General features: G+C 40.0%; 1 protein-coding gene across 8 annotated transcripts in view; it reads right to left on the bottom strand.

Moving 5' to 3' along the window:
• The window catches only part of LRRC8D (leucine rich repeat containing 8 VRAC subunit D), a 111,052-nt gene that overhangs the window by 68,264 nt on the left and 16,936 nt on the right, over positions 1-25,852 (bottom strand). For 5 of the 8 annotated variants that reach the window (XM_070486804.1, XM_070486799.1, XM_070486801.1 and 2 more), the window contains exon 2: positions 20,796-20,943. The exons of 1 other annotated variant lie outside the window; for it this stretch is intronic. The gene's annotated coding sequence lies outside the window, so the exon portion shown is untranslated. Of the gene's footprint in view, positions 1-19,785; positions 19,870-20,795; positions 20,944-21,243; positions 21,506-25,852 lie in introns of those variants that run through there. 2 more of the 8 variants (XM_044748962.2, XM_070486802.1) reach the window with 2 other exon arrangements.

Below are 25,852 nucleotides of genomic sequence, written 5' to 3'. Positions count from 1 at the left end.
AACACCTCTGGAAACACAATGATCTGGCTATGTTTTTTTGCATGGTCTGTGGTCTGCTACAGGTGCTACAAGCAAGTGTTCTCAAATGGGCGTCTAAGGATCTCTAGAGGACCACAGACACATTCAAAAGTCTGTGGCTTCTCCAAAATAATCTTTCAATTTTGTGTTTTCATTTCAGGGTTAATCTAAAAGAAACTGATATAAGTACACACTGGACCATCTGAATCACCAGTGCCCAGTCTGCATTTATCATTGCAGGGCCACTGAGTGTACCTCATCACCGATGGCACTTATGATGTGCTGGTAAGCACACATGGCAATGATAAAGGTCAGTTTAAGACACTGACTTATCGAGTAAGACTTTGATTTCATGACACCATGAAATGACAGGCAGTGGAGTACTGTTCTGTATTAATTACTACAGGCTAATAAGGAAAGGACAGAGGCAGATCTGATACATAATCAATGTAGTCACATCAAGCGAAGGTTAAATGATATTAAGGCATTCATATTAATATCTTCATAATGGCATGAAGGTGTCGCAGAATAAAGATTTTGTTTTAGTGGCTCAAAAATTACAAAAAGGAAATAATAAGAACAAGAGTTATGTTCAAGTTGTTTTCAAAATAGTATGAAAGAGTCACTTCTGTTATCTATTGACTTCTTTCAGCAGTCTGACACTTAGCTGCATGTTGAAACTAAAAAATTTTCACATCTGTAAGAACTAAAATTAACAAACATTATATTCCTGTTTCTGATTCTAGTAATAGTTCAATTAGATATATGTTTGATCTTGATTTAAGTAACTCTGTACTGCTAACTAGCTCCAATGTATAAGACATTTATAGCACTAGCAAGAAAATCAGAAATCATAAAATTGTAGTTTAAGAACTGATAGAGTTGTAGTCTGATGGTTCTGAGACAGCAAGCAAGGCCTTCAAGTCCATTATGTGCTTCTGATAATATATTTATTGCAAACAAGTTTGCATTACTATTATCAAAATCAAAGACTCACAGGCATTAAGTATATATTAAAACCCAAGGGAACAACTTAATATTATTTTAAAAAATCAACATAGATGATTTAGCTTCAGTAAAAGCATTCATCATATTAATATTTTTAGTTTGAATTTCAATGGTTTTAAAATGGTTTGCATTGTGATTTTTCAAATGTTTCAACAGTTGCATAAAAGCTATAAGTAAAAGAAGTATACATTTTATTTCATGTTGGTACATATTTAGCACAATTAAGCAAAGCTAATTTAAGTCAACGAAAGGAGTTTGCTGAAAACTCCTTTTAAAGGAAAGAAATGCATGAACGGGCTGTTTGATAAGCACTAGTATAAGAAGTAATATGGGAGTGGTTTGGAACATGTTCACTCATTCAAAAACATCTGAGATCCTACTGTGTGCTAGGTGCAAGGATACAGTGAGGAATAAGCCATACATGTTTATGACCTCACCGGGCTTGGAATCTACTAGAAAAGGCAAGTAAATGTAACAAGTGAAATGTTGGGGAGGTACAAGGTACTAGAGAACCAAATAGCAGGGGGACCTCATTAGTTTAAGGGTTACTGAGGGCTTCTTGAAGGATCTGACATTTAAGTTCAGAGTAAAGGAAGAAACAGGAAGTAGCTAGACAAAAGTGAAGCAGCAGAGGGTGAAAGAGTGTTCTAAGCCTTAGACACACCCTAAAAGCTTGTTGTCATGAAAGCATAGCAGATTAGAGGAACAGAAAGAAGTTCTGTTAGGCTGTAAATGGAGTGTGTGTCTGAAAAAGTGATGGGTAAGGTAGGCAAGAGCTGTAGACCAGAGATGGAGGTGGGGACTTCCTCTTGCAAGGTCTTGAAGTCTTCTTAAGAAGTCTGGCTTTTAACTCCCTATGAAGGAGTCTGAGGGCAATGAGAAGTCACTGGACAGTTTTACATAGGTCACTGTCATATTGAGTTTTGTTTTGCAAAAACCCTCAGGCTTCAGTGGGTAGAGTGCACTGGAGGTCAGAGGCAGGGAGGGCAGCTGGAGGCAACGTCAGCAGTCCCAGCAAGATCCCAGGGCGGCCACACTGACGCTGTGTACTGGAGCAGCATATTAGAGTTTCAAGAGATATCAGATAAAATTTAAGTTTAAGATAGAACTGAGACAACTTAGCAATCACTGCAGTGGGAGTTAAATGAGAAGGATCTATTATGGAAAATGCCCATGTGGTTAGTGGTGGATGGTGTTTTTCACATGATGGAGGAAGAACTGTGAATTCTTGTAAGTTGAGGACCACCTGCATTCAAAGACTTCTTTGTACAAGTTGTTTGAAAAAGCATTTTTGTTTTTCTTGCAATTTCATACCTCTGCATCTATTATGACTAGTTTTTTTGTTTTTTTTTTTTTAAAAACAAAAATACTACTGACTTGCATATAATCACTCATACCCAGAGGCGGCAATATTCAAAACAAGTCTGTGTTCTTTTTGGAAAGTCTTGGTTCAAAGAGAAAAATCAGAGAAGAGACAAATCTTTTTTTATTTTGTCAAGATCCCAGAGTGACCAGCCTCCTGGCTCCCCAGTCAAATCTTTTGATCCTTACTGTTGACATGGTGCTTCAATGCAAACCAAGCACTACTTAAGACCTTTCTTTGATGGTACAATGGGCAACAGCTCAACACAGGCACTTAACTTTAAGAGGCTCCCGCTCTACACTTTATGCCTAAGAAACAAGGATTTAAATATCAAAAGAACTGGGAACTCAAGTTCAAGTGACCAATGCACCTGGCAGAATTTAACCCAGCATTAAACCTCTTCATGCAAATTCACAATTTCTTAAGAACAAACAACTCTGGGAAAATTTTCCCACGACCCGCTCCCACATGAACATTTTTAATATTTCAAAAATGCTTATGAACTGGAACAAAGCAATTAAAAAATCTCAAAGGGTCAGAGCAACTGGAATTAGTTTAATAATGGATTATACTTGAAAGACACCAAGCCTTTATAAACAGGGCATCTTCTTCACACCAAGGCACAAGAAAACAAAGGAAGACTTAAACCAACACAGACCACAGAAAATATCACATGAGAGGAAATTCATGTCTGGTCTAGCCTACAACAGAAAAATCTCAAATAACAAGCTTGGTTTCTGTGGGCTCCCTAAAAGCAAGGAGTAGAAAAAAAGAGAATCACAATCATTTTTAACATCTTGACAGCGAGAGACAGTAGAACTTTATTAATATTCCAGGTTCTTAGGATACTAAGGAGGCAAACAGAAGAGGAGGACCCAGGCCGGCCTCCACTGCCTGTTTCCACACAGCCCAACCCAGCACCGCCTCACAGCACCGTGCGATCTACACTCGGGCTCAGCCTCTCTACCTGCTCCTCCAGGGGCTGCAGACGGAAGACTGTTTACATGAGTGATCATTTATTTTATTTAAGCAACACTTGAGTCGCACTTCCTATGTGCCAGGCACCATGCTAAATGCTTCACAAACAAGAACCCTCTTACTCCTCATCACAACTGTATAAGGCAGGCACTATGATGATTCCTGTTTTACATACAGGAGCTAAGGCATGGAGAAGCTATAAAATTTACCCAAAGTCAAACTGCTCGTAAGTACTTCAGCTGAGATTTGAACCCACTCATAACTATCTCTGACTATGGAGTTATGAAGGTTATTTTAATTTTCTCCTTTATTTCTTATATTCCATATTTTCTTTAAATGAGGATTTATTATTTTTATAACAAAAAACTAAAAGATCATTTTTACTTTGAAACAGCAAAATAAAAAATAAATAAAAACAAGGTTCAAATACCTTATGTATGAAATCATAGGAATAAACACTTCATCTGCTGGAGGCCAAGGGGATAGGCCAGATGATTTTCCTTGAATCACATGCTGCAAAATCTTCAGGACTACACCCGGTTCCTCCATTACACAGCAGAAAACGTAGAAGGGGCAGCAATTGTGAACACGTGGTCTGGAAAACTGACTTGGGATCTAGTTCCAGCTTACAAGCTATATAACCTGGAACAAGTTGCTTAAGCCTTGTAAGCCTCAGTGTTCTGATCTGACAAATGGGTATAGTCATACCTGTCTGCTAGAGTTAACTCACGTAAATCACTTAAAAACTTAACGGTGCCTGGTATAGAGTAAGAGGTCAAAAAACTGAAGCAGAGAACTAAATTGTCCAAATATTTGCCTACTTAGATTATTCTTTGGCCAGAGTAATAAAATAAAACAAAGATTTCATGAAATCATCAAACATGGACAAAAGAAAGAATCTGAGCAAGAACACAGAAAGTTGTTATCAACGCCTTAGTTAGCAATGAGGGCCAACAGGGTAGAGATCATCTTTGAGCCACAAAGAAATGACTCCCAGGTCCAGAGGCGGGAGTCATGGTGCTGGATTGGAATGTAAGAAATAACTACACTGTCAGGGGCCATATCTCCCTGCTTTGGCTTTTTCAATACGGAGAGTTATGTTACAAGGAACAAGTTACTTCACCTCTCTGATTTTCCATTTCATTATTTATAAATGAAAATCACTGAATTGAGTGGCCCCAACGATTCCATCCAGCTCTAACAATCTGTATTTCTTGAGTGGTATAACCAGAACTCTTTTAGTCATGAAGTACGTACAAATGAGATCCCATGAAATTTTTAGGTGATACCACTCTGTCAAGCAAGTGGGTCTTCAAAGAGCTTGTAATTGAATTTTTTATGTTGCCCCTTTAGTACCCACAGCAATTCCCCAAAAGTATGTTAAATGTTCCTGTTACAAAGAATGCTTCTGGCCCTTCTGCTCCCAATATTACTATTCTCTCTCAAATACAACATTTGCAATTAGGAGCCTGGCTCCAAAACAGAAACTTAAATAAAGGAAAAATTAAATGCTACCAATACAGATTTCTACCTCCATAACCCTTTGCATAAAAAGATTTTTCTCATCTCCAACTCCCATTTAATGCTTTTAAGATCATCAGCTATGAAGCAGAAGGTGCTCCAGTTAAAGCTCACAGGAAAGCTAGAGCAGCAGGGCAGCCCGGCTTCAGCAAGGTCTTCAGGGCAGCCCCTCGAGCAAAATCCAAAAGCCAAAGGGGATCAATAGCTGTTCACTGGCTTGCTCAGGTATCACACATTGATGGTAATGCTACCAAAGGAGCTCGGGGCATTCCTGGGCACCACGGGAATGCCCTAAGTAGCAGGTAGAGAAGACGACAATAAAAGGAGAAAAAATAATTAAAGATTCTAAAAGAATGAATGGGAGGGCAGAAAAAGAAGATCAGAGAGAAAGAAAAGGGGCATAGAGTGAAAAGCTACAGCATCACAGTCAGTTGGAAGGAATAACTACATCAAGTGCTTTTACATACATTAAATTCACGTGAAAAGCCTCACCATCATTTTATCTTCATTTTCAAGACGAGCAAATTGAAGCTTAGAGAATTTAGCTTACTTTCTTGGGGTCACACAGCGAGTACATGGCAGAGTTAGTATTTGAACATGAGTTTTTCTAGCACAAAGCTTGGAGACTGAAAGTCTGTGTGTGCTTTGTGACCTCAGAAAGCATCTCTGGCCCACCTTCCCACAGGAGGTTTCAAGTCTCCCTATACCCTTGGCCAAGGATGGACAGCCTCTCCGAGGTGCCCTCAGGGCTGGCCTCAGACGTTGCTGGTGCCGGGTGGTTCAGTCCAGCTCTGCATGGCTTGGAAGGAAGTCCATTCCTCATATGAAGCCACAGTCTGCATTCCAAAATAGGACTTGTAAGGCAAAAGTAAAGAGCCTTGGGATTAGTAAACCTGCTACAGAGAAAACTGAAGGTGGGCTTGTCTTCACTTAGCTATTTTATAGGGGATAATGTACACCTATTTCTATTAAGCAAGCAATCAGAGTTGCCTTCAGTTTTAGCATAAAAGATTTAGTCTAGGGGCCAGCTTGATGGCATGCTGGTTAACTTCGTGCACTCCGCTTCAGCAGCCCGGGGTTTGTGGATTCAGATCCTGGGCATGGACCCACACACCACTCATCAAGCCATGCTGTGGCAGTGCCCACATACAAAATAGAGGAAGACTGGAACAGATGTTAGCTCAGCAACAATCTTCCTCAAGCAAAAAAGGAAAATTGGCAACAGATGTTAGTTCAGGGTCAACCTTTCTCACCTAAAAACGACTTAGTTTAAAATACTATTGATTTAAGACAGATCAGAGTGCAGAGGTTTTCATTTCTTCCAGAAAAGCTTAAATTTCCTTTTTCTTGGAATGGTTCAGAAAAATGTATGCCTTAAGTAGGAGATTTGTAAACTTTCTTTTCTAGGACTAAGGAAAGCTTACTTAAAGAATGAAAACTCATCTAATGTATGACATTCAACTTTTACTTGGCTTTTAAAGTCCATCCATAAAGTGGGAACATTACTTGGTAAATCATATTTTAAGATTGTCCTAAAACTGCTACTTTTATGCCTCACCATTCCTTAAAACATATGAATTACTCATCAGAATTAAATGCTAAAAAAGGAAGGGAAATTTACTTTAGCAAATATATATTTCATGTATATTTTATACATTATATGTATTTACAAAATGTATATTAATTTGGCAATTATATAAATATTATTTTAATGCTCAGTGTTTTTACAAGGCACTGCTCAAATCATTTTTGCAATTTTTAAATTTCAACTTCACTGTTTGCAACCATCTCCTGAAAGCATAAAATGGGAATTAGCCTCTTTGTCAATGTACTGCTCTAATACCAGGACCTCACACTGGGTATTTGTTGCAGGACTGATCACAAGCTCTTCTTTCAAAGAGTAAATGATTAGGAAACACAGAGAGGAATCCTCCTGAAATAAATGGATGAAAAGGCAGATCGAAATTAGTAGCCTAAGAGTAGTTATTAAAGCATTATGGTTTACATTTATAAAAGTAAAGATAACCTATTATACTATCAGTTCTTTTGGGGTGAAAGCTTAGGGTTGCAGATAAGCCTCCTTGCCTGTATTTAAAATAATAAGAGGATTATTTCTTTCCTCCATTCACACTTCTTAGCCCCAGTCCATTTCTCACTTAAGTAATTTTCACAGCTGTACCTGAGGAGCTAAAAGGCAGACAGAATGTTACAATATAGACTTCTGACAAGTTAAAACTAGAGTGAGGGGACCAATGGCAGCAAGTCAAACGTGCCAAGGCCAACACAGTTGATGCTTAGATAATGGGCTAACATTGTAACCACCCCTAGAATTTTCACCATTGTTTCTCCACTAATATCTCCATGTATCAAGTCTGTCATTCAAAAATGAGTAAAAAAAAAAAAAAAAAGAGTCAAACTACTTTACCCTTATTCTCCACACCTACCGAATACTAATGATTTGTACTGCAAATATAAAAATTTAATAACATTTCAAGCTTATCTTAATAAGCATCCCAGAAACTTGATTTCTGACCTACTTCTTGTGAAATATCTAACATGAAAATATTAAAAGGAAAATTATTAAATTTTACTCATAATCCTTTAAATAGCAATTGTTTATATTTTTGTATTTCCTTCAAAATTTGTATATACTTGTAACAGGTACAATAAACAAAGTATTTTGAATGAATTCTTTTTTACACTTATTTCATATTTCTTCTAATTGTCTTTGTTTATATCAAAATGTTTAGTTCTATCACCTTTAAAACGAATATGAATACTATTTCATTTCTTACCTTAAACGATAGTTTCTGGCTCTAATAATAAGATATATTAAGATGGAAACCTATAATTTTTCATCTGGAAGTAGAGAAAAACAGTTTGCTTTTTTAGACTCTTTTCTAAGACTCAAAAAGCTTCACTTGTCTTTTTTTTACTTGAATGCAGCAGGTAAGCAGCAAAAGGTAACCGCCTCAATTTTACAGGCTAACCAACTACGTTATTTATAAAATTTCTGACTCTCCTGAAAACACCTGGCAGGTTAGTTGGTAATAAAACTATTTTTTCAAAAATCTACATTTCACCTGTTTGCACTGGGCCATGCCACTTAGACCTTAATTTGGGTTTGGTTTGCATATAAACCCAAATAAATTCAGAAGATATAATCAACATCGAAGGAACAGTAATGGTAATTTTCTCTAAAATTTCACCAGGGTTATTGAGTTCCCTGAAATGTAGGCAGACCAAGAGCCTCACCTTAAGCACAATCTCTCCACTGTTTGCACAGACAGCACCGCTCACCCCACTCCCCACCCTGCCCCAAAGAGCGGTTTCATCCCAGCAAACCAAAGAACTCGTACAAGTTTTGCAGAGAAAGCTATACTGTATACTGGTTTTCAAGTGTCCTTATTCTGCACTATTTTTCAAAAAAGATTTAACAGGCATAAAGATATTCCATGTAGAGGAGAACTGAGTTACGTAGAAATAGAGGCTTTTGGTTAACTCTGTATTAAGTGTATTAAAGGACATCTTTTTTATGTCAAACCACAGGGTGGATGGACCCTAAGTCATTCTGAGGGTTCATTCTCATTGTGCAGGCAGAGACGGCACAGGATAGGGGCTAACAACCCTCCAGTGCAAGGTGAGAAGCAGCCAACCCGTTCCCTTTTCACCAGTAGAGCACTTGTGGCTGGGGGACAACATGCTTATCTCAAGCCGGAAGCAGAGAGAGGGTGTACATTTCAGAACCAGGGAAGACTTTTGGTTTGTTTTGCTGAGATTTGCCGTTTCCTTTCTCTTCAAAATGAAAAGGGCTCTGTTGCTTCTGATTATAAGAGTAATACCTTCTTGCTATTAAAAATCAGAGAATTCAGAAAACTATAAAAAGAAAGTAAAAATCTTCTACAGTCCTACCACCCAAAGATACTACTCTTAATGTTTTGGTATATAACCTCCCAATTTTTTTTCTATGAAGACACAAACATGTTTTTGCTTTCTGTTTTTTAAGAAAGTGAGATCAATTGTAAACTCTAAGGTAACCACTAAAATTTTTGTAAATGAAGTATAAATTGATATGCTTAAAGAGGAGATAAAAATGGAATCATATAAAACATTTACTTAAACCCACAGAAGGCAGAAGAAGGGGAAAAAATGCAGCAAATAGAAAACGTTACAAACATAGTAGATATTAACCCAACTATATCAATAATCACTTTTAACGTGAATCATCTAAATACGCCAATTAAAAGACAAAGATTGTCAGAGAAGATTAAAAAAGAAAACCCAGACCTAAATATATGTTGTTTCCAAGAGACCCACTGTAAATAGAATGACTGAGGTTAAAAATAAAGAGATTGAGATAGAAACTGAGATCATAAGCTGTACACTGCTTTGAGATGTTTTTCTACCTTTTCTTGAAAGACAAGTGCAGAAAAAAACTAGTCTGTTGAGATTATTCTATAAAGTTCTCAATGTATATATAATTTTCCCAATATATATAAACATTAACAAATATTTCAAAATATTGACCTATTTTATACTATTTGAGGAATACAGAACTGTATATTATTTGAGCCCACCAATTAATGATACTTAACACACTTATTTCTCCCTAATCTTGCTTGTATCTCACAAATAGAAATCTGCCAGCCATAACACATTTCCCTTTCTTTAAAACGGGTTCTCACTCCTTGTGTCTGAAAGTACAGCAATACTAATAAATGTCCTTATTTCTACCTGAGACTGCATATATATGTAATTATTGTAGCAGATTCCTTCTTGACTGTACTTCAACATTCAATATGAGCTGCTAAACTTTTCGTAGTAGCAGAGCTGTAAAACAATTTACTGATCTAGCAAGTTTAGACGCCATATGGATGCAGAACTCAGTTGGGTTTTTTCGATTCTTCCTAAATGTAATGCGCAAGAAGGATATTTTCCATTGCTGCAAGTCCAGCACGCCTATGCTGATCATATACATCCTGGAAATGGACTGTCCCAGACATATTAGATTGTCAACATTGAGGCTAAGACAATTTCACATACACCAAAGTGTGTTTCTGAATTGTACATACATATCCTGGTTCCTCATGTTTTAAAAAAACAAAACAAAACAGTATTAGACTTGATTTTCTGAGATTAGAAGAAGTGACTAACAATTTCCCATTGTGTGATGATGCTGGAATCTTTGATCTCTACTACTCTGAGTTCACAGTCAGGCTACTTAGTTTATTTTGAGAAAGCAAATCTTTCCTGTTGTTTCTCAGGAAATAGAAGAACACATTTATACACTATGTTTTAACTTCGTGTTTAAATCATTTTAATTTTTTAACTATGTTTCACTTTGAAGAATATTTAATTATGTGGAGAAATTAAGACTTTCAGAAAGAAACTAGAGCAGTGGGGTGGAGAGAGAATAGTATTCTCAGACTTCAGCTAAAAGGGTAAATTGTTAAAAAATGTCTCACACAAACTGTTACACCCTGTTTCTTCCTGTGAAGAATTTTCCAAGCATTAAGTTGTGTAATAGTTTAATGAGGAAAAAAGGAAATACCCAAGTTTCTCTCAAATATGTAACAGCATAGAGAAAGATTAGAGGCTTAATTTTAAAAAGAGTATCTTATTACCTGTTTAGGCTTGTTAAATTCTTACAATAATCTCTGGAGCCACTCACTCGATCGGGATTCACTTTTTAATGCTAGCCATACCTTGCGGGTTTTAAGATGTCATCGCTCTTCTTAATAGGAGGCAGAGACAGTTAAAAGGCTTTGAAAAGTAAACCTTCCAGGAGAAGAACATGACCAAGTGAGGAGAGATGAAATGCTTCAAACTGTTTCTGATTTCTCTATAGGCAAAGAAAATGAAGGTGTCTTGAAGGAGATGGGAAGGAGAAAGGACTTTTAAGGCAGACACTATAAGTAAAGCTTGACCTTCTTCAACTGTTAAATTCTCTTCTACAATGCTACACTTTTCATTAAGAGGGAGAAATAAACTCAGGGAAAATAAAATGTAATCCTGCAGGGAAAGAAACAACACAGATGAATGCGATGGCCATCACCACATTTATGAAATGACCCAGATGTCTTGGGGAGCCGTGGCACACAGCAAACCTACTCTGTCCACCCCTCACACAGCTTCCATCACAGCCCATGCTCCTGTTCCCCCTTTCCTGACTTGCTGCCTCTTTCCCATTGCCAGGCGCACCCCTGTCGCAGACACTTGGGCACGGCCATCTGACAGCTGTCCTGGTCTCACGCTGTCAACTCCCCCAAAGGCACTGGTGTTAGAGTTGCTATCCGAAGAATTCATGAAGGATAATTGACACGAATCTAGCTACTCTTATCCTTCGGTCACTCATTTCCGTCTAATGATGTACAAGTCTCCCAGAAGTTCTCAGACTTACAAGAGACTTGAGAGGACATTAATGTAACTTCCTCCACTGAAAGATGAGGAAACTGAAGCTCAGAGAGAGTGGCTGACTTCCCTAAGGCCATCCTCTGTTAACAGAAGAACTAAGAGTGGAACTCAGGCTCCCTAATGCTCAATCTACTGCTCCTTGTCGCTTTCTTTTCCTCCCTTCCCCCCATATCCTTAAGCTTCCTTAAATCACCATCTAAACTTAACATTTCAGGCGAGGCCTGTGTGTTTTGTTTTAAAAGGTCATTCATGGTAGTCATCTTACTCTATCAACCAGAAAAAACAACCCACCATCAGCACCTGATCCCCACTGACAAAACCCCAACAGGGCCCTCAGTGAGGCATGATTATTACTCATCCTAAATCAGTGAGTTCCTTTTTCCAAGTTAACTGTTACTGTCAACTGTCTTCTCAAGGCCTCCCCACTCGAAGCAGATTTCTTCTGCTCCTACTTTACTGAGAAAACTCAAGCCATCAGGAATGAACTTTCTCAACTTCCCTCCCCTCCACTTGCACACTCATCTACAGTCACACACATCGTTTTCTCCTCCTCTCCTGTCTCAAAGGAATGAATGTCCCCATTCCCTCCCAAGACGACCCTTTCAGCATGCTTGCACACCAGACCCTGGCTGTTTTCTCTTTTTTGGAACCTCACTCCATTAGTTATTCTCTCTTCTACCTTTGGTCACTTCCTCTCCACTATCCTCAACCAGAATATAAGCTCCAGTCACCACTACACACAAAAAGTATTCCTTCACAGACAAATGTGTACACATGCACATGCCACTTGCTGCCCTGCCTTCCCAACTCCTCCTCTTTCCTCACCCCTGATATGCTAGATTTAGATTTCAGAACTCTTCTGACTACCAACTGAACACCTAATTGCCAAATCCAATCTCCCATTTTCAACCTTTAACTCTACCTGATGGTCCTGTGGCCTCTGACAGACCAGCCAGATTTTCCCCACTTACTACCTGGGTCATTTGGCAGGTTGCTTATCTGAGCTTTAGATAGCTTATCTGTAAAAGACAGTAGCAATAATTATCTCAGATGGTATTGTTATAAGGATTGTATGACATGATATATGGAAAGAAAATCTAAAAACCCTAGTGCTCAACATTATCATCATGTTTGTGGATTTTCCTGATCCTCTCTCCCCTTCTTTTGTCTGCTCAGTCTTTGGTCCTTGGGCAACCCCTGGGGATCTCAGCTACATTCAGGGTTACAACCACCAGTTCCAGTCCCTCCCTGATACACTCTCCTGCCCCGACTTCTCTCCTGGGGCCTAGTCCTCTCAAGATCAGCTGAATGCTCCACAGGAACCCCAACTTGACTTCAAACTGAACTCACTGTTCTCTCTCCAAACTTGCTCCTCTTACATTTTCCATCCTGACTCATGACACCTTCAGACAGTGAATCTTCCTAACCAGAAACATCAAGAGTCATCTTTCTTCTTCCCTCTTACTCCCCACTCCGACTTTCCATCAAATCGGTAACCAACTGTTTCTCCTAAATGATTCTCAAATCCATCCTCTCCTTTCCTTTCCCTCCAACATCACCTTAGCTCTGTTCCTCATTATTTTTACCTGGATTATTTTAGTAGCCATTGGACTTCTCTCTGCTTCCTTTTCACATACCTTAAGACAGTGATTTAAGCATTTATTTCACCTTTGATGATTCCACAATGCTGTCAGGAAAAAGTCCACACAAGTCCTCAGAAACAGCATGCATGGCCCTAGACATGGCCTAAACATGGCTGGACCAAGAATCTGAAGATGGACCTCTAGCCTCTTCCCCGCTCTGCCCCACGATCTCTCTGCTCCAGTCACTCATACTCCATTTTCCTCACACTCTGAGCATTTCTGGGCTCTGAACCTGGGCTGTTTCTTCTGTTGTTGAGTGCTTGGTAAATAATCCTATTCCTCCAAAATTCAGCATCAAAATCACCTCCTTCATGGATTCTTTCCTCACAAACAAGAAAGAACCAATCACTCCCTTCTTTGTGCCCCACTCTCTGTTACTATTTATCACAATGTATTGCTGTCAAGTGTCGCATATTCTAAGTTACAGTTAATGATTTATGTGTCTATCTTCTAGGGTCAGGCACTCTATCGCACTCACACTCTTTCTTCAGAACTTAGCACAATGACTGGTACACAGCAGGCAGGAGGAAGAGAAACAAGGGAACTAAGATTTAATAGTTTGGAGCTCAGCAAATGTCTGTTAAACGGATGAAGTAGCTTGGCTGTCAATTATATTAGAATAATTGAGTAACAGAGGAGGCTGGTAAGACAGGTGGATCTGACAGCTGGTGAGGTGAACACAGAGGAACCTGAATGAGAAATGGAAAACATTCACACTGAAGAAGTCCTCTCCTGAGTATGCAAGTTCAGTCAGGTCCGTAGCTGGGCCTGTTATAATCAAACTCAGGTGAATACACTCTGTTTGAAGCACTATAGGAGAACAATTCCAACAGCCCAAGGACAACGGTCTTATCAATCTAAGCAGGTTTTGGACCCTAGAACATTCTACACTGTAATTTTATGAGACTTCATGCAAGCTTAGTAAATTTCAATAGTTAGATTACAACCCTCTCCCATATCCATAAAGCACCTTAAGAACTAGATGAAAGAAAAATAAAGAGCCTTTCACCCATATAACCCTAGAACTGATGGCTAAGGGTAACATCTTTTGCCTAGACAAACCATGTCATAGAATATCTATGTTGAGATCACAATTTATCCCTCACAATAATTTCAAATTTATTTATAATAATAAGCCATGTTATGAACAACATGGTTTCATCGCATTTTATAAACTAAGGAAAAAGTACACTGTACTCTGCATAGGCATGTAAATGTCGGCTTATCAAATAAAGTGACCTAGTATTCAGTGTGACATAAACTGGAGACTGCAGGAGGAAGGAGAACCAACGAACTGAGAACAGAGTGGAGCACTGTAAACTTGAAGAAAACAAAACCAAAACTGGCAATGTTTATTCCCAATAATCTATAATTAACAGGCTTTCAAGAGTATTCAGCCCTGTATTACGGCATCACACCTCATAAAACATTCATTCAAAAGCCATACCAGGAAGACACAACCCAGCTGCATAAGCACATGCAGAGCACTGAAGAAGAAAGAGAAGGCTTTGAGCGAGACACCGACTACCCTACATAAATGACCAAGTTGGAAGGGAAGCTATAACTGCTAAAAATAGATAGATAGATATATATATAACAATAAAACTGAGAAGGAAATGTAAGGTTAGGAATGTTGAAATTGAATTAAATTGTTACTAAATAAATTAAAGAATGTTCCCAGAAAAGTAAACACACTTCTAGAAAATACATTTGCAGGTTAAAGCATGAACACATGTAAATAAGGGCAAGAAATCTATCTAAAATATTTTTGAATTTTTAAATTTATATCAACCGTGCTAATAAATAAATGTACATGTAACAAGATATATTTCAAAGCCATAGTAATTTAAAAAGTGTATCAATGAGCCAGGAATATACATTTAAGCCACCTCGACAAAAATCTCAGAAAGAGATCTCTACATACAAATGTGCAATCATATGCTAATATGGCACCAAAAATCTGTGGACAAAGAGTGGATTATTTGGTAACTAGCATTGGGGAAACTGGCTCACAATATGACCAGTTTTTTAAATATAAAAATGGATTTATACCTCATATCTTAAATTTCAAATAGTTTAAAAACCCAAGTAAGAGTAAATCTATAAAGTTAATAAAGTACAGAGAGACTATATTGTGAGCACACAATAGCGAAGGATTTCTTAAACGACACAAAATGCACAGACCATAATAACATTAAAAACTGGTGGGTTCAGGGTCCAGCCGCGAGGCATAGTGGTTAAGTTCACACGCTCCACTTTAGCAGCCCAGGGTTCACAGGTTCGGATTCCAGGTGCGGACCCACACACTGCTCCTCAAGCCATACTGTGGCGGCATCCCACATAAAACAGAGGAAGATTGGCACAGATATTAGCTCAGTGACAATCTTCCTCAAGCAAAAAGAAGAAAATTGGCAACAGACATTAGCTCAGGGCCAATCTTCCTCACAAAAAAAGCAAAACAACAATTGGTGGGTTAGAATACATTAAAATTAAAGATTTTGTTGTTGTTGTTAATACAATGTTACCAAGCTAGTGACATACTGGGAGAAAGTATTCACAATAGCCAAAGCTAACAAGGGATTAATTTCTAGAACATACAAGAAACTCCAGAAGAACTCCTTCAAGGAACTTCTTACAAGAAAAAGGGAAGAGACTCAATTCATAGAAAAGAGAAGTCAAGTAAATGAAGATATGCTCAACCTCACTTGTAACCAAAAAGAGGTAAAATTCAACTATGAGGTACAATTAACATCTACTGGATTAGCAAAAATCAGGAAATTTATTTCTTTAAAAAATGAAATCATTGTACAGTACTGGTGGAGATATAAACTGACAAAGATCTACACAGTTAAAATCAAATTAATTTTTTAATAATTTAATTTAATTAAATTAAGTTAAAATAAAACTATTTAACATAAAGTAAAATTGGTGTCCTTACATCCTATGATCTAGCAAAACTGCTTGTGAGCAATACTGTATGGCCTCAAGAAACTCTCACCAAGAGATCCAATATACCCAGGCTTCTTAGGAAAAAAATGAACACATATGGCATGAAAGCCAAAAATATTTATTAAAATATTGACTCTTCCGTGTCCCAATTCCTAACATCTGCATATTCTCTCTGGTTTTTTTTTTTTTTTAAAGATTTTATTATTTCCTTTTTCTCCCCAACACCCCCCGGTACATAGTTGTATATTCTTCGTTGTGGATTCTTCTAGTTGTGGCATGTGGGACGCTGCCTCAGCGTGGTTTGATGAGCAGTGCCATGTCCGCGCCCAGGACTCGAACCAACGAAACACTGGGCTGCCTGCAGCGGAGCGCGCGAACTTAACCACTCGGCCACGGAGCCAGCCCCTCTCTCTGGTTTTAACTGAACCTTTGCTGAAAAGATGGGTAAGACTAAACAAAATGTTACCATTTCTCTTCATAGGGGAGGTTAAGGACAGAAAAAGCAGCAGACGTGATGAGGGAAATGTTTTAGCAAGGGGACTGCACAAACCTTAGCTTGTCCACTTACAACTTGGATAAGTTACAATCTCTGCCTGCCTCGGTTTCACCTATAAAACAAGGATATTACCCACCCTGCACAATATCAGGATTAAAGATAATCCACGTAAAGTGTCTAGGACATACAAGGTATTCAATAAATAGGAATGATTTTTTTTTTTTTTAACAAGAAAAGAGAACATCATGTACTAACCCTCATAGATTTTGGTGCCCTGTCTAACCCTTCTTAAATAGAATAGCAAAGTCACAGCAACAGGCATGGAAACCAGAGAGACTGATTCAATATGAATTTTTAAGTCAGTTTTTTCCACTACAAAACAGGGATACGTAATATCTCCCCTTCCATATACTTATCAAAAACTGTAAAGGTTAAGGTTGGGAGGCCTCTTTCAGCTTCTTAGAAATGAATCTAAGGCTCTGGCTGGTGAAAGTTACGACGGGGTGATGCTGCAACTGGTGTCAGCGTCCTGACTCTATAAACACAAGGAAGGAATATTCGCAGCTGTAGGGAAAACGCTCTTATACGAAAACTAGTTTTCCATGACTGAGCAACTGCAAGACCTCACAGCCGACCATGAAAAACAACCCAGAAACAAGATCAGATCCAAAGTCAAGACTTTACACATCACCTATTTAATGTACAACAAAGAGGAAAAATTCCACCTGGGTCTCTTCAGAACCTGATGGCTAACACACTGTACCTTTCATATCACCATTCTGGCATTTTCAGCCTGGAGTAGTTGCTTTATTTACCTTGGTCCTGATTCCCAACCTGTGGACTTCGGGGCACTGGCAGAGGTCTGAGGACTGAACCCGTCTCACACATATAGGTACTTCTATTTTACAAATACAGGAAGATGCTGTGGTCATTATTTACAATATATATTCAGCTGAGTGATAATAAATAGTAACTTTGTCACTAAATATTAACAATCATCAGATATAAGGAGTAAAACTCTAAACAAGCAAAAATCTTTTAGGATTAAATAAAAGTTTCCCTATTTTTACAAGGGCTGAGAACCACTGCTTTAAAGTTTACAATTTCCTATTGAAGATAATTTTTATTTTATAATAGACATGAAGGAAAAAGAGAGAGGGTTTTGAAAAAATGAAAATCCTAACACACTTTTATCTCCACTCCTATTTCTCTCTTGGCCATAAACTTTTCCTTGGCATTTAACATCAAAGCTAGTTACCTTTTCATTCTTAGTTCACAAGCCATTGCAACTGTCCAAAACAGACAGAAATGGCAGTGGACTGTGTAATTAAGAAAATATACATATATCATTTCATTCCTCACTTACAAAAGAAAGACCACTCACTTTATCTCTCTTTCCTCCCTGCCACCTTCTTCTCCTTCTCTGATGCTTTGACACAATTCCATAGAGGGGAAGTTATAGATCACTACAGATACTCCAGGTGTTGAAGAGAAAAGTATTTTATCCAGCACTTCCCAGTGAAAACATACTCCTAATTTTAATTTATATTCTTCTTGATGCAACATAAAACCCTAGCTAAAGAGAGCATCAATTTTAAGCACTGCAAAGATAAGAAAAATAAACATATCTATCTGAGGAATATTACAAAAATATTTAATATATAATTTAAAGAGTATATGGGTTTGCCCATGTCTTTCTGCAATATGAGCTTTTCAGTAGGTTATCGTGCACTGGGGTGGGCGAGTTGAGGGGCTATGTATGGTGGTAGTATGGTATATATGGTAGTGGGATATGGGGAGAGTCACATACCTCATTTATTAGCAATTTATTATTTCTTTTCTGGGACGTAAACTGTCCTGGGGTAAACCACAAGTGTTATTTTTTTATTCTGAAAAGTTAAAATATGCTAATCTGACCCTTCAAAAAAGATACTGTTCACTAAGACTTGACATAAACAAACCACATGGATCTAAACACAGCTAACTCTAGTCAGTAACATAGAGGAAGTGTAAATTTCAAACATGGAAAAAAAAACCCCAAACACCCCGAGTTCTGGGTGGAGAGAAGTGGAAAAAGATTTGGAGATTGAGATCAGGCTAATGATGAGCCAGTGTTTACCAGCTCTCTTTTGGAATGGCTAAGGACTACCTGAATCATCACTGTCATCTCTTCCTGAGGTGGAGACCTTCCCAGATTACAAAAGAGCCAAGGGCTATAAATCAGAAGACTCTTGTTCAAGTCCCAGCACCTCCATTTACTAATGTGACCACTGACAAGCCACATTTTATCAGCCTCAGTTTTCTCTGCAGAAAATGGAGTACAAGAATCCTATTTCACCAGAGTGTTAAAAGGAGTAACAAATCATAAATGAGATACAGAAAACGTGTTCTGTAGACAGCAAACGAGGATCTAAAGGCCAGTTATAATTACTCTTTGATTATTATTTACTATGAAATACCATGAAGGTGGGAGTAAATCCTGTTCCAAAATAGGGGACAGGTATGGGAGGTCACAGAGGTTGTTCTATTTTATCTTAAAGCAGAGTGATAGATACTGAAGAAAGTCTTCAAATAAATTAATGAACCAGAGGGCCAGGAGTATACCTGGGTATAAAAATAGAGGCAAAATACTATGGTTGTAAAGGTCTTTCAAGAGTCTCTCTTAACGACTAGTTTTCACTTTTAATTTTATGATGTATTTGGCAAGAGAAGAGGCATAGACACAGATATCTCATAAATAAATTCAAATTTAAGAAGTCCACGTCTATCTATCCAGAAAAAGATAAAATTGCTCAGTTCTCATAGTGTATCTTGGCTACTTACTGCTAATACAATTATGCCACTTATTGATATTATTGCAATGCTCAAAGCAGCTGCATTTTGAAAGAGATTAAGGTTCTGAAGGACTATTGGAATAATGGGATCTTATAATTCAAATTACCACCATACGGCTAGGGAAAAAAAGAGAGGATGGGCTAGTACAAATTTACCAGGCTACCTGACTACAAAAGATTTTCCTTTCAGAGCAAAATTAATTATGGAATAAATATAACTTATCATAAAATTTTCAAATTAGAATGGCACAGTCGGCATACGACACCAGGAATTTAAAGCCTACAACTAACCCTGCTTCCTGAGGAAGCTTGGCCGTCCAATAAGGTGAAAGAGCAAAGCGCATGCAGTACGGTGATTAGGTACTTTCCCTCTTTGCAGAATCTCACTTTCCTCCCCTCTAGTCCTTTGTTCACATCCCTTCCTCCAAAATAGAGGTAAGAAGATGCTACTGGCTTTAACCTTATTCAAATATTTAATTTGAAACCATACAATCTTCCCATCAAACTTATTCTTCTCAACCTCACCCCCCTTAGTGTCCCTCCACAAGACTGGAGTCTTACCAGGTAGATAAATATAGGTGGAGTAACAAGGCCAGGATTTCACTGGGGGAGAAGCCAATATAATTCGGTCTGCAGAGAGAGGAGCTGCCAGGAAAAGCAAGAACCAAGAAGTCTGTACACAAAACCAATCTTTTCTCTAGCGTTTTATTGTCCACCTATGAACATGTGAGATGGAGGAAGACAGGCATGTGAAATTACAATCTACCTAGTGAATTTGAGAAAAGTCATTCACAATTTTACTCTGATGAAAAATGGAATTTAATGAATAAAGATGTCTGGCTCCTACCTTTAAAAGTGCTTTCTGTCTCAGCAAGGGAGCCCGGCTAGGAAACCACAACTGGAGTTAACAAGCCAGACACCAGACTAAACACTTCAGAACTAGCTGTCGCTCATTCCTGGTCGCTACCTTTCCGGTGTGTGTCTGCATCACTAATTCCCTCAGTTCCTGACGGCCTGGCTCTCCCCAAACAGAAAGCAAAGAGAGGGGTTCCTCAGGCTGAGGAGGTGGGATTTCCGAGCCTGGACACCAAGACTCTTGCTCTCCATACACTTCACCCCCAACTCATCCTCTTTCTCGAGAAAGCCCTACGGCCCCACCTCTCACACTCTTAGTAACACCCAAGCCTCCCCGACAGACATGTAGATAACTCCAGGCCGGCGAGGGAGGAACAAAGAGCCGCCGCTTCAGGCGGCAGCAGGAGGAGGAGGAGGAGAGGGTGGAGAGGGCAGTTGAGGACTCCGGAGGCCTCCCGGGCTCAGGCAGCCCAGCAGCTCCCGCCCAAGGTAAGCTCGCGCAGGTCCCGCGGGCGCAGCGTGCGGCCCCAAGCCCTCCCACCCGGGTTCAGCACACCCGGGAGGCGCAGCGACAGAGCTTGGCAGAGACCTTGGGGGAGAAAGCAGTAAAGGGGCGCAACCAAGAAGAAGCATGCAAGTGAGGCTGCAGCGCGGAGCTAGCGATCAGGCTCAGCGACACTGGGGGCGGCGGCCAGTGACAGCCCGGTCCCACGCACCTGGACCAGGCGGCCACCCTGCTCCCTCAGGGCGCTCTCCGGGGACTCGGCTTCTGGCGGGCTCCGCAGGCTGGCACCGGCGACGCGGAGACTTCTTCACTCCTCCATCCTGGGACCCGGCAGCACGCTACAGACAGCCGTGCACTTCCTGTTTGAAAACACGGGGGAGAGAAAGAGCGAGAGAGATCCGAGTGTCGGCAGTGTGGAGGGAGGGACGCAGCCCGCGGCGAGCGAGGACGAGGGGGCTGCGGGTTGCATAAGCACCGCCGCCAGCATCGCCATGGTCGGGACCAGGCGCTCTCCCCCGGGCCGGCGGCGACCCGCCACGCCGCCTCCCGCGAGGTGGCTCCCGCGGCCGGCGGGCCTCCCCTGCCGGCGGCCTCGCCGCCCGCCCGCGCGCTCGCAGCCCTTCCGTTTCCAGCTCCGGCCTGGGTTCTCCCCTCTGTACCTAAGGCGATGGACTCCGCGCTTCCTCCCGGCCCTGAGTGCAGTCTGCCTGCCTTTTCCTCCTTTCCTCGCCTCCCCGCCCCCGCCCCAGAAAAAAATCCCCTGTAGAAGGTGTAAAAGACAAGACAGCCTTTCCAAGGGAGTGGAGGCTGGATTCATGCAAAAATTTAAAGTTAAGAGCCACATCCCAGTATATCCACTACAGCTCAGCAGCCTAAAGAGCCTCAGGATGGGAAATTACTTGTCTTGCGCCTCGCTGACTCAAAAGACAGAGCGTGCACACAGCTGCCACGAACTGCAAAGGAAAAAAAAGTATTCCGGGTTCCTAGGCTCTCTCTCTACTGGGCTCCTCAGCCTCACAGTCTCCTAACGTTTATATACACCAATTCCACACGAAAGATAATAGTGTAAGTGCATTCCTCGAAAAAACAATTCAGTATTTCTCTCTGTGTATGAATCACAGAGCAGTTCCAAAGTTTTGTTACCCTCTGACTTAGGCAAACTTCAGGGTAGTGTTTAAAAAATAATGAACAGATGGTTTAAGAATCTGCCACATGCAGAGTGTGCCAGCTCTAGGAGTTCACATATGTGTTCAGTGCCGGGTTTCTGGGCTTCCAGGTGTGGACGGCTCCATCTGTACCCTGCCTGCCCTTGCCACAAATCTATCCAGTTACATGGCACTTATAGGACTGTCTCTGATAAACAGTTCTTTTATCATCGAGCTGATGACTTAAATAAAATTTATTCATGTTTCAAAACTCGATATGGAGAACAGACTATAAAGGATGTTTATTCTTCACTAAAAGCTAAATTTTGACTGAAGTACAAAGAAACTGACTGACATTAAGCTCCTACTCAGTGCTAGACGGCATCTCATTTCAATCTCCTCTTGGTCTTAACGTTCCCCAACAGATCTGCAAAAGTCCTATGCTCATATTCCCAATTGAGGAAACAGGGTCAGTGAAGCCAAGTAACTGTCCCAGTGTCTCAGCTAGAAAGCGGTCAAATGGAGAGTTGAATAATAGGTCTTTCCTAAGTGTAAAATCTGGGCTATTTCCTCTACACACTGCTAATTTTCAAAACCATAGTGAATTCCGGGAGAAAAATCAAGCACAGTGACCATCTGTGATCCATTCCTTCATCTCCAAATGACCCTGCAATTTACATGCTATTACTCTGTTGAACTAGCTAGGTTCCTTATCCATCTGAATAATATGTACCTTGAATACTTGAGCAGAGGACACTGTGCCCTTTTCAGTTATCTACTACTGGCTCTGTCAGCCTTTTCAGAATTACTTGGTGGCAAAAGTTCAAAAGGTTCTGGGATAGCAACTCATATGTCAAGGTACAAAGTCTGTCCAGTTCAGAACCTAATCAGCTAACACTTGTTCCCTGAACTCTTTTTCTCTATCCGGGCCTTTTTAAGGAGAAAAAGAAATATGCATGGCCTCAACTTAGTGAACCCGTAGAAATCCTCTCATTTTCCATTTCCTTCTGCTTTAGCACTTAGTTCACACTCACCTGTCAGTAGCTTGCTGCTACTATCCTGACAAGCCAAGAAACAGCATATTACTGAACGGTGATTAAAAATGGGCAATGTGAGACCCCAGACACACGCAGAGAGAGTGAGGGAGACAGTGAGTGGTTCCGTCTTGCCTCCAGATGAACCGCATCCCACTTGCCCTTCCCCACCACCTCACAAAGCAGCACACACTCTGGAGTTGGAGAGTGAATGTCAGGCAAGGGCAGTCCAAGCGTGAGGGCAGTGGCTGGGCAAGGCTGAGACCATTCCTATCCTTCAGGCACACACAGTTGAATGAGGGCTCATTACTAACAACTTCTTGAGGGGTCTTAGCATCGTTTTAGGGTCCAGCTCTGCCTCTGCTGCCAGCTTTTCCCTTCTCTCTGTCCCTTGCTTACCCTGCACCTGTCAACTCTTCATCTCCTTTCACAAACGTAATGCTTCTTCCCAAAGCACTGCCATTTCTTTCCCACAAAGAACCTGGTGGGAGGGAAGGAGGGCATTCAGCTCAAAACTTCTCTCCCTTCTCTCATTTAAAAAACCCTGTCAATAATTACCATGTTTTTACATCCAATTCTATTTTAAAATATCTTTTGTTACCCTACCTTCATTTCTGTTACTCATTATAACTCCAAGAGCCTAGGAGGAAAAACTCTGGAAAAAAAATAAAATTCTTAAGAAAGAGCAAAGGAAACATGCTTAAAATTAACATGTATGGATCCCAAAGTTCATAGGTCAAATAATACAACACTCCTAAGATGACATCAGTTCCTGACGTTCCTAAAAAGCACAAGGCGTGAGCATCGTCGTACTTTCCCATGGCTCAGCTATTCTCTTGCCCCTTCTGCTTTTCATAGAGAAGTGTTTCTTCCTTAATGCTGTTGAGTAGGAAAAACAATATGGAAATCACAATCTCATAAGATGAGCAAAAATATGCTCCCATGTAGGCACAAATAATGCCACAAAAGGGCAAATTAATTTTGAAAGAATTTTGGGGGTTGACTTTGAAAATCTCCACTCCCTAAGTACTACAGTCCATGGATGAAGAGAGCGACATTGTGAAAGCCATTTTAGAGGCTCCAAAGTAATTGACAAGAGACAGCTTTTCTGAGGACTAATGGGTGTGGAGGAGAAAGTGATAAACTCACACCTAAGAACGATGCTGTTTATTTTTCTTCATCTTAAAAGAGAAAGACCTTACTTTGGTAGTTAACGTTTCTCACAAGATTTCTCTCTATGAGGATGCTTGGCCATTATTATAGCTGAATTTTGCAAACAAGAATAAGAAAATGACAAGCTGTCTGGTTACCTAAGAGATTGCCTCTGTACCAGCAGCCTTCACATCCGTGTCCCTGTCTCTGTCTTCACCTCCAGGGTAGCACAATCAACAGGCTTTTCTGTGAAGGAGGTCTCTGGCACTCACACTCACCTTCTGGCCTCTGCAAAACCTAGGCCCTGGCTTTCAAGGAAGATGTCCTCAGAGCCAACTGGCTGGCTTGATTGGCATTTACTCACAGAGGGTTGTTAGCCATCTTCAATGAGCCAGAGTGTCATTTCATGGAAAAAATGTAGCAAGAAGGCGCAAATCATCTTTTTAAAAAATCTGCCTGCAAGATGGCTTACGCTCCCTCCTGGGCACAGAGTTTCCCGGTTTTGAGCAAGGAGAGAAGGAAAGCTACTTACAGCAGCCCACAGCATGACTTGGAAGACCCAGCGAGAGTAAGAAACACGGGCCAGGGTAGCTACAGGCCTGAGCTGTAAGTCCCTCAGCTCGGTGATTCAGTTTCCTCAGCTTCCAAACACACACATATGAACTCACCCACGTCGCACAGAAGTAGCAACATTTACATAGGACCCTCACGTGCCCTGCCTGACTGAATTCTCAGAACTGCCTGTGCAGGAAGGAGTCTTTATCACGGTGTTAGAAGTGGAGCTCACAGATGTTAAGTCATTTTCTCAAAGCAGTAGGTAATAGAGCTAAAATTCACCCCGTGTCTGTTCTTCCTCCTTTTAACTGAAGAGAAATGAGTGGGTGCACTTTGGCTGTGGATTTATTATTCTGTGCTACACATTCTTTACTCAGAAGAATCTCACTTTTAAAACACAACTTGCAATGTTCTCTCTCAACTGCATGTCACTTTATCACCTTGCCAAATTTTTGTAAAGTGTAAACTCTAAACTTGTGTTTTGCAACAGCCCAACTGATTTTAAGCCCCAACAATATAAGTCAGTATAAATTAAGTTAAATATGCTCTTGCGCTGCAGCTGAATATTATTTTATAAAATATAAACAAGGCAGATCCACTGGTGAAACTGTGATGGACAAAATCTTAATACATGTTTTCCAAGTCTTCTCTCTCATTCTTCAGTTAGTATGCAAATATATGTGTAAAGTGGGCCATACTGACTGATGTACTGTGATTTAGTGGGCATAAATATGAAAGAATAGCAAGAAACCACAAAAGTTTGACTAAATGCAAATACCTGTACATAAGTTAAGAGCATTCAAAATGCGTCCAACATAGACTGCCAGCAACGAGCAGCCTTGGGTTATTTACTGACTGCTGATGGTGATGTCTATTGTGTAGACTAAACACTGTCCTATGCGACATTTTTCTTTGGAAGGCATGTTTTGTCTATTCATCTTCTGTGGTGGGTGTTTCTGCTTCCTTATTTAAAAAAATATTTTTTAATTCTCTTTGGGCATCCATTAAAATATATACATTAAAAATCCAACAACTTAAATGGATTGGTCCTAACGAATCAAATAAACATAATGTTCATGACTAAGAGAATTATGGTCTTAAAAAGGACTTAAAAATATATAAGCATCTGTACAACACATCAGAAGGTAGCAAAATATACGTGCTGAAAGAGAATAAGCTACACACATCACTGTCTAAGGAACGTATCAATTATCAATTACCTACTGTAAGGAAGACCTGAAGAAGAAAAGCAGTTTATGAATAATTGAGGATGGCAAAATCGGGTAGTTTGATTTTTCCTTTCCTTTCCTTTGCCTGCAATGGAATGACTAAGGCAAATAGCATGAAAGAGAAACAAAGTGCCTGGAAAATCCAGAAACGTT

The sequence above is a fragment of the Equus asinus genome, chromosome 16 (genome assembly GCF_041296235.1).
Source record: "Equus asinus isolate D_3611 breed Donkey chromosome 16, EquAss-T2T_v2, whole genome shotgun sequence".
Lineage (NCBI taxonomy): Eukaryota > Metazoa > Chordata > Mammalia > Perissodactyla > Equidae > Equus > Equus asinus.
Note: the sequence above shows the minus strand (reverse complement) of the source record. Positions and strands in the feature narration are given on the sequence as shown.